General features: G+C 42.3%; 1 protein-coding gene across 7 annotated transcripts in view; it reads right to left on the bottom strand.

Moving 5' to 3' along the window:
• The window catches only part of LOC113581561 (zinc finger MIZ domain-containing protein 1-like), a 68,394-nt gene extending 60,795 nt beyond the window's left edge, over positions 1–7,599 (bottom strand). For all 7 annotated transcript variants that reach the window (XM_081697292.1, XM_081697294.1, XM_081697293.1 and 4 more), the window contains exon 1: positions 7,457–7,599. The gene's annotated coding sequence lies outside the window, so the exon portion shown is untranslated. The remainder of the gene's footprint in view (positions 1–7,456) is intronic.
• Positions 7,600–8,585: the final 986 nt, after the last annotated feature.

The following is an 8,585-nucleotide window of genomic DNA, read 5'->3' as shown; positions in this document are numbered from 1 at the left end:
ATTAATTTGGTCATCCGTTTCAAGTATCTAGTTAACTTCCAAATCTACAAAATCATCTGGCTAGCTAACTTTCTAAACTGGGTTTGTCTTGGCTAGTTAACAGTTGTTTTTCTTCTTTTTTAGGTTTTGGCAGTCTAAAAAGATAACTAACTTTTTGCTGAATCAATTGGTAGTCAATCACACACCAGCTGCTTTCCATTTTAGATAGCTAGAAGTTTTGTGTTTTTGCAGCTTTCATACTGAACACCAACAGTGTCACTCTGGGCATAACTGTAATGACTAAAGCAGTGGTATTCAAATCTGTGCCTCAAACCCAAATCCGGTCCAGGATTTTTAATCACTTGTAGTTGATTAAATGATTCATGTAACTGGTTGGCCAATAGATAAAGGGAGGGTGGAAAACCTGTAGGGCCTAGACCTTGAGGACTGTGATTTGAATACCTCTGCTCTATAGCTATACTTAATTGAGCCAATCAAATTGTTTACCCTGTGTGGCCACTTTGCTAGACAGAGCTCCAAAATAAGGAAACCTAATGCAGAAAAACAAATTTTTAAAAGATGGACAAAGAAATTAAGCATTCTTCTGGCAACTAGTTCTAAACCAACGTGTCTTACGTGTTCAGAAAATACAGCAATGTTAAGTGCCACTATGAAAAAAAAGCACAAATTGTTTGAGCAAACCTATCCACTGAAGTCTGAGTTGAAAGCGTGAAAAATAACCGAACTGAGAGGCCAGTATTACAGACACCTGATTCATCACACATTCATTTACAGCACAGCAACATTATGTGAAAAGAGGTTCATTAAAGCTAGCATTGATTATGGAGCAACATAAGAGAACATGGGACAGTTGATTGATGGGACAGTTGCAAAAGAGTACTTTACTTGAGAATAAACAAAAAGATGAGTTGTGAGAATATAAAATCAAACAAATCCCATTGTCGGCTTCAACAGCAACCAGAATCAAGCATATGCTTAGCCATGGATGAGGGTACAGATGTCATGTAGGGAAGCAGATCACGCTGGGCTCTAATAAAAGAAAAATATTCTAATCATTTTTGGGCCCTTCTCAGTCACAGGCACTTAGGATAGTCCTAAACTTCCCTCCCCTCCAACCCCCCCCCCCCCCCCACCAGTGGCCCTGGATGTATATGAGATTTTTTTCACAAAAGGTAAGAAAGACCTCTGTGAGGACCTGTTGGTTGTAACACCACTTACACAAGGAGAGTACATATACACAGCAAAAACAATGCAGCTAGGACAGAGGGGACAGACTGGAAACAGGTGGTCTCAGTCAACACAGATGGTGCCACTGCCATGGTAGACAGTGGGGGGGGAACAACCCTGATCTCAATGCTTACTACAGTATCATCCCTCAGTTTTAAGAGTTTTCTGAAGAAATGAACTCAATGACAAAACTCATCCCGTCCACACGCATCACCTGCAGAGAGACTTCCTGAAAGATGATGACGCAAATATCAATGACCTGCTACTGCACAACAGTGTAAGATGGCTGAGCAAAGATGTTTCAGATCCATTCAAAAATATATTTTTTTGCTTTCTTAGAACTGCTTAAAAGTCAGAAAGCAACACAGTTTTCATTATTTTTTGCAAGATGAGCACAACCTTCACTGCTCAAAAAACTAAGGGAACACTTAAAATCATCATAACAATATAACAACAAGACATTTAAATATCACGGCTTTCAGTTTGTCCAGTCAGGAAGCACAAGCGATTGTGAATCAATTTCACCTGCTTTGGTGCAAATGAAAGTGACAACAAGTGCACTGGATAGGCAACAGCAAGACAACCCCCCTAAAAGGGAATGGCTTTGCGGGTGGTGGTCACAAACAGTTACCCTGTCCTTATGCTTCCTGACTGATTCTTCTCTACAGTACTATAGTTCTGTGTTTTGCTAGTGTCTTTGTTACTACTGGTAGCATAAGGAAGTACCTGTAGCCCATTCAAGTTGCACAGATAGTCCAGCTCCTCCAGGATGGCACATCCATTTGTACCATCACAAGACGGTTTGCTGTTTCTACCAGCACAAGAGCATGGAGGAGATACCAGGACACAAGAAATTACACAAGGAGAGTTGGACAGGGCTGTAGAAGGAGCAGCAAGATGAGCATCTTCTCCTTTAAGCGAGGAGGAACAGGAGGAGCACTGACAGAGTCCTACAAAATGACCTACATCGGGCATGAAAAAGAAGAGCCTCCATAAGGGTGGCATGAGGACATCCTATAGTGGGACCTGTGCTCACAGCCCAGCATTTGTGTGTAGGCCATTTCTGGATGACAAAAGCTACTGATGCCATTGCACTGGCCCTCACTTTCCACACACCTGAAAACAATTGAGAACCTCTGGGATGATCCTCTGGGATCAGTGCATCCAACTCTGCCAAGCAGCACTACAGACACCTGTGCTCACTGGGAGGAGATCCACCAGGACACAACCGGCCATCCCATCAAGAGCATGCCCAAATGTTTTTGGAATGTGATTTATTTTTTTAACTTTGATTTTCAGTGTGACTTTGAATACAGTCCTCAATGTGTTGATGATTTTGATTTCCATTTACCATTGTTAAGTCATTTTGTTCCCAACAAAGTACACAATTTATATCAGTAAAGATTTTCAACTTGAATATTGAATCTTTCTTTTCAATCTTTCTTTCATCCAGATACAAGTGTTCCCATAATTCGTTTTGAGAATTATAGATAAGGTTGCTGTCCACTCCTTCCAAAGGAAGTTAGACATTTTCAAAGATCTTCAAGGAGAATGTACACATTTTCCAAAAGAGCAGGAACAGATTCAGGGTGAGAGAGATGTTTCTCCCTAGGCTGACTTCATAAACAAGCTGATTGGAAACTGCAGTAAAAGATTTGAAAGCTTCAGCCTTGGGTAGCAAGCAGCTCCTCCAGCTAAATCCTAAATCTTTTCCCTATCAGAGAAGTCTGAGGCTTTCCAAACTCTTGACACAGACCTTCAAGAGGGTGCACGCTGGATGTCTCCAGCTTGAGCTCACTGACCTGCAAGTAAATATTGCATTAAGAGAGCAATTCAAGGCAACTTACCATGCCACTTTCTGGCTACTGTCTCTGTGTTTTCCCCGTTATAAACAAAGTAGCACTGCACACCTTGAGCATGTTTGTATCAGCTTTGTCCACTATGAACATTATCTAAGACAACTGGAGTAAAAAAAAAAAGTTTGCTCTATCATTAAGAATTTGTTGGTTCAAACCCTACTGACGACCAGAGCAAAATTAATACTGCTTTCTGGGTGGGAGGGTTGACATAACTCTGTGCTTGTCAGTCATGGCCAGTCATGGATGCCTGTCTGCTCATGCTGAGTGTGTTCAGCTGCCCTGTGCTGCAGTGTGGGCAGCTGTTTAAAAAAGATGTGGTACTTGGCCTCACGTGTCTCAAGTGGAAGCCTGCTGCACCCTCCAGGGTTGGTTGGTGGTGTATGAGAGGGTAAGCTTAGCTAGCTAATGGGTGGGAATTGGCTTAATGACTAAACTGAAAGAAAAGCAGTGAGCACCTACACATGTACATGAGAACTGCATTAACTACATTCAAGCCAAGAGTCAAACTACTGGCAGGGCAGTACAACCTTCCTTCTCTATGAAAGGTAGCACCTTTTCTTAAAGAGGCACTTTTTATTAATTTTATTCTGAAGATTCTGTCTCACTTTCTTTTACTTGAAATGTAGGCTTTAAGTTCATGAGGGTGGAACTACTTATATTTATGGTAAAGATAGCTATTTGTTTACTATGCAAGTATAGTATGACCAGTTTGTATGTATGTTAAAAGTATGCTTGAAAATTGACAATAAATGTTGTTGAAATAATAGACATTGTTGATTTTACTTTTACTTTACTTAATATACATAGTCTTGGGCTATAAGATGCAGTCTAGACTTTATGAGCTTTGGGACTTTGTTGGGAGAACATATTAGCAATTGCACCTCACTGAATTTGAAATGAATTCCCCTGGCTCAGGTGACGTTTCATGCAGTTCAGCTAAACATGGTGTACAAATGAAATTCCATAGATGGGTTAACGTTTATCTGTGTTCACATCTAAAGTATTCTGCCCAGTGCCAGGAATAGTTCTTATACTATTCACAGTCACTAGAGCGATTAGCTGGAACCAAACCTGTGATGTCTTGAATAGTACTTAAACTCTGATTGTGAGGTTACCACCTTGCAGGCAGTCCCACACACATGCACGTGGGCTTGCATGCACATTTATCTTGTTCTATTTTAATGAGAGTTACTGTGCAGGACTTAAATAACATCCTGCTCCATAAACATATCCGCCATATCCTCTGCAAATGTCCATACATCTGCAAATACGCACACACACACACACACACACACACACACACACACACACACACAGCTTGTGTTCTCACCAAGACCATGCGTGGGGAACATATTACTCCAGTACTTTCAGTCTTTCTTCACTGGTTACCAATCAATTTTAAAATGCTGGTGCTGATCCATCAAGCACTACATGAGAGGTTCTCTGGTATATATCAGACATACTGGCCTCATCTAAGACTGTGGAATCAGGTGCTGTTAGTTGTTCCTTGTACAATGTTCAAATCACAAGGGAATGTGCTTCTGCAGTGCAGACACCCAAACATCGGACTAATCATCCCATAGCTGTAAGACTGACAGATTGTTCCGATTTTTAAGAAATTAACGCAACACCTGATTTATTATCTTTACTTTTGCCTTAGTGGTGCCTTTTTATGCTATGTCTAATGTCCACAGTTTGTGGTTGTGTTTCATAGTGTAACATTAGCACATTTTATTGTACTATGAAGCTTTTTTCTGTCTAGAAAAGTGCAACATAACAAATGAAAATGGACTTCCTTCCACATAGTGACATTAAAAGAGAAAGAGCAGATAGTACTGATGGACCCCATGAGACAGCCAGCATACTACAGCATACTACAGTATACTACAGCATACTACGGATTTTGTTTCTCAGTTAGACTGGGTCTCAGAGCTCCAGGTTTCACACTGCTCTAGGTCTTTGGTGTCTAAATGCTGCAAAAGATCTCAATGGCATAAACACAGTCCTGCTATACACAAAGAGGATGAGTTAGTCTCATTACCAGGCACTCAGGGTTCCACAGGCTCCCTATCAGCTGCACATTGAGGCCAGGGGTGAGAATACATATGTGTGTGTGTGTGTGTGTGTGTGTGTGTGTGTGTGTGTTCTGATCATGGGCAAACCAGAGTATAAACAACCTAATTGGCTCTAAAACAATTCAGACAGTCCTATCCTGATGCAGAAGCTATCTGAAACCAAAACAACTCAGTCAGGGTGTATGTTTGATGTGGACTCTGGTTTACTAGACAATAGATTCCCTTAAAAGAGATTGTACACTCAAAACCAGCTCAAACGAGTCACAGAGTGACAGCAAAGCAACCGTGGGATTAGAGCAGAGACGGCCAACCAAATCGCACCATCACTCTCCCAGTGCCCTCATACAGTATCCTCCCCAGGAACCGCAGCTTCTGGGACACACCGAGGCTACACAGGAAGTGGCTGTCTGCACTGAGGCCATGAGCCAATACACTTCCTGAAACTTCAGGGAAAAAAACAGAGGAATTGGTAAATGAATCACATAAAAGCAGTCCCAACCCTTACCCTGTTATATATTTACTGGTTACAAAAAGTGAGGTAAGTCCTCCACCTCTCTCTTCTTTCCACCCCTCTCTCACTCACTTCCTCTAGAAAGACAGGAAGAGAATCACGGCTGTTTTGTATCAACATCCACAAGACAACCAAAAAAAACAAACAAACAAATAATCTCAATTCCAGAGTGAGTGCATTCACTGTGCCTTATGAACCTACACTAAGGGACCATGCAGTTCCACATAACAGAATCACTGCAAGCCAATCCTGCACTTCCAGTGTGGGGGAATGAGTACAGTGATTCAGCGCTGTCAGAGATAAGACAGCATGTGGCTTTTTCTCTTTCCCCATGTTTCTTTCTCATGCCCTGCTTCTCTCTCATACAATCACACCCCTTTCTTTCTCCTGTAGGCAGTAATATACTTCTCTGTCTCACACAGACACATGCTGCCGAACACTTCTCTGTGGCACTGTCTTTTGTCCGTTGCCTCCTGTTCCTACATCTCCAAGAGTTTGCGCGTGCACGCACACACACACACACACACACACACACACACACACACACACACACAGAGAGAGAGACAGACAAAGAGAGAAACACAAAACTTCTGGACCACCACCAGGGGTTATATTAACTCACATCTTAGATTGCAGCCATAAGCTCTGGAGAACGCACACACAGTAAACTCTAAAGTGGAGTATTGTTAAACTCCTGCAGCGAGGGAAAGGCAGTTCATTGCTTCAATGCTGCTGTTGCAGCGAGTTTGCGATCAGACCATCCAGTGCCCCTAGGAGAGTGGGGCTACGCCGGCAGAAGTGGGTCCGGTGACTCCGGTTTCCCGCGGAGGCGCTCACAAACAGCAGAGACGTAGGAAATTAAGCAACCGCGACACAATCAGAGCTGACTAAAGGCCACGCGCACTGAAGCGGAATTAAAGAGCTGTCGAGTAGGCTACGTCACTGAAACACTAACACCCATTCAGTGGTCACTCTGCTGCTCCTCGCTTTTCCTCTAAAACATGTAAACGCAAGTACACTCAGATGCGCGCAAAATGGTTAAAAGACAGGGCTACTGTTTGGTCTGTGTGCTTTTTCCCCTACTTGGCTGTTCTTTTGCTTCCTGGAAAGATGCACATCAGTGAAAGGCGGCAGGCTTGCGCAGGAATCCTGCAGTCCCAGCGGGAATCCATACGGACACACTCCATGCGGACACTTCTGGATAAACGCTTGGATCCACACTCAATTTCCACGCGTAATATCTGACCTTAAAGTCTCCTGGCGCACCATTCACAGAATGCTCCCAAACAGCGAGACGAATACTTGGTAGAAATAACATAGACTCTTTCACAATCACAGCGTGTGAATGTTATGCATGATCATGTCTTTACGGATTTCGTTAATTTTGTTAAACTTTTCGAATTCCGCAAAAACATTCGCGCGCCTGCTACGCATAAATTCATGGCGTAAATAAATCTCTCGAAAATGACCCAGGAATACAAATCACACAACTCTCGACCGATCTTTAATGTCATCAACAGCGGAGCGGAGCCTTATAACCGATCCAGTATACATGCGGACTGAATCCGTTACTGTCGATAACGTCTGCTCCCACTACATTCTTAACAAACTGTAGTATGCGAGAGAGCATAGTTTTACACCCCGTAAGAAAAGGCGGCGCGCTTTTATCTGTTTCTTTTGATTTGTCCATTGTTTAGGACGCAAACCCGTCCGAGTGGGAGCGAACCATCCAAACCGAAAGATGAGAATCCCAACACGGAAACAAACGTTAAAAACTAACTTACCTTAAAAACCGCGTGGCACGCAGAACATAAATATCCGCAATGTCCCTCGTGTCCTGTTTTTAAATACCTCCGCTTCTTCACACACAAGCTCCGAGAACGGACTAAACGTCAGCGAGTGAGTAACTGAGTCAACTCACAGGGAGCTCAGCAAGTTGAAGTGTCAAATTACATTGGCTATTCTATTACCAAAGGTCCACGCTCGCGATCTGAAGTAAAACCTGTCCTGGAACACTATGATCGGAGTGAGAGTAGGAAAATGAAAATAATTTTCCGTTTGACTGGGGAGTGTGCTGTTTAACATCAATAATTCACGGCGATAAAATATAGAAACATACGAAATGTCATTCTGTCAAAATCAAAGTGATACGAAAAGGTTAATCAAACTATATACCATTTCGGAATGACAGAGCTTATACGTTTACTAATTGATTAACAAATATCCTACGTAAGAAGAACTGTGGTCTACTTTTTAGTAGACACGGTACATGTTAACCAAGTACTGATTTGAAGTGAAAAAACACTTGTGTGTGTGTCGTTTTCGCAAAAGCATTGAAACCAAACTGTTTAACAGATGATGCTTTTGTGAAGCTCATCTCTACGTGTGAACTGGACAGTAGGCCAGTGATTCACACTCACAATGTCTGTGCAGGTATACCTTGATGACCCGTGAGGAATGGAGCCGATCCTTTTTGGAGATCCTTGCTCCGTGTTTTTCGGAAAGCCGATCTCTGGTGGAGGGCTCGGAATAACAAAGAACATGTTTGAGAGCGTCGCGACTTCAGTGGCTGAGAGAGCTTGGTTGGTGGATGACGTCACGGAATTAGGCTCGGTGGAACTCGTGCTCTCTGTCCGTCTCGCTTTCAGCACGCTTGCACACCAGCACGCGCTTCCTTAATCCATGCGTAAAAATGTGTATTTTTGTTTTGCTTTTAATATGTTGGATAATACACATTCGCATATAGGAAATACTGCCATTACATGATGTAATTAACATATCATATCATAACCATTATTGTCATTTCATTTCAATTAATAAATCTGAATATGAAAAATACATTAACATGTTAATACTATCTTTGGCATTACATTGGAATTACTCACTGACCATATTTCCTGATATTACTTTAAA

Source organism: Electrophorus electricus, chromosome 15 (assembly GCF_041902795.1).
Source record: "Electrophorus electricus isolate QZ-2024a chromosome 15, ASM4190279v1, whole genome shotgun sequence".
NCBI classification, from domain to species: Eukaryota; Metazoa; Chordata; class Actinopteri; order Gymnotiformes; family Gymnotidae; genus Electrophorus; species Electrophorus electricus.
This window is presented reverse-complemented; position numbering and strand designations above follow the sequence as displayed.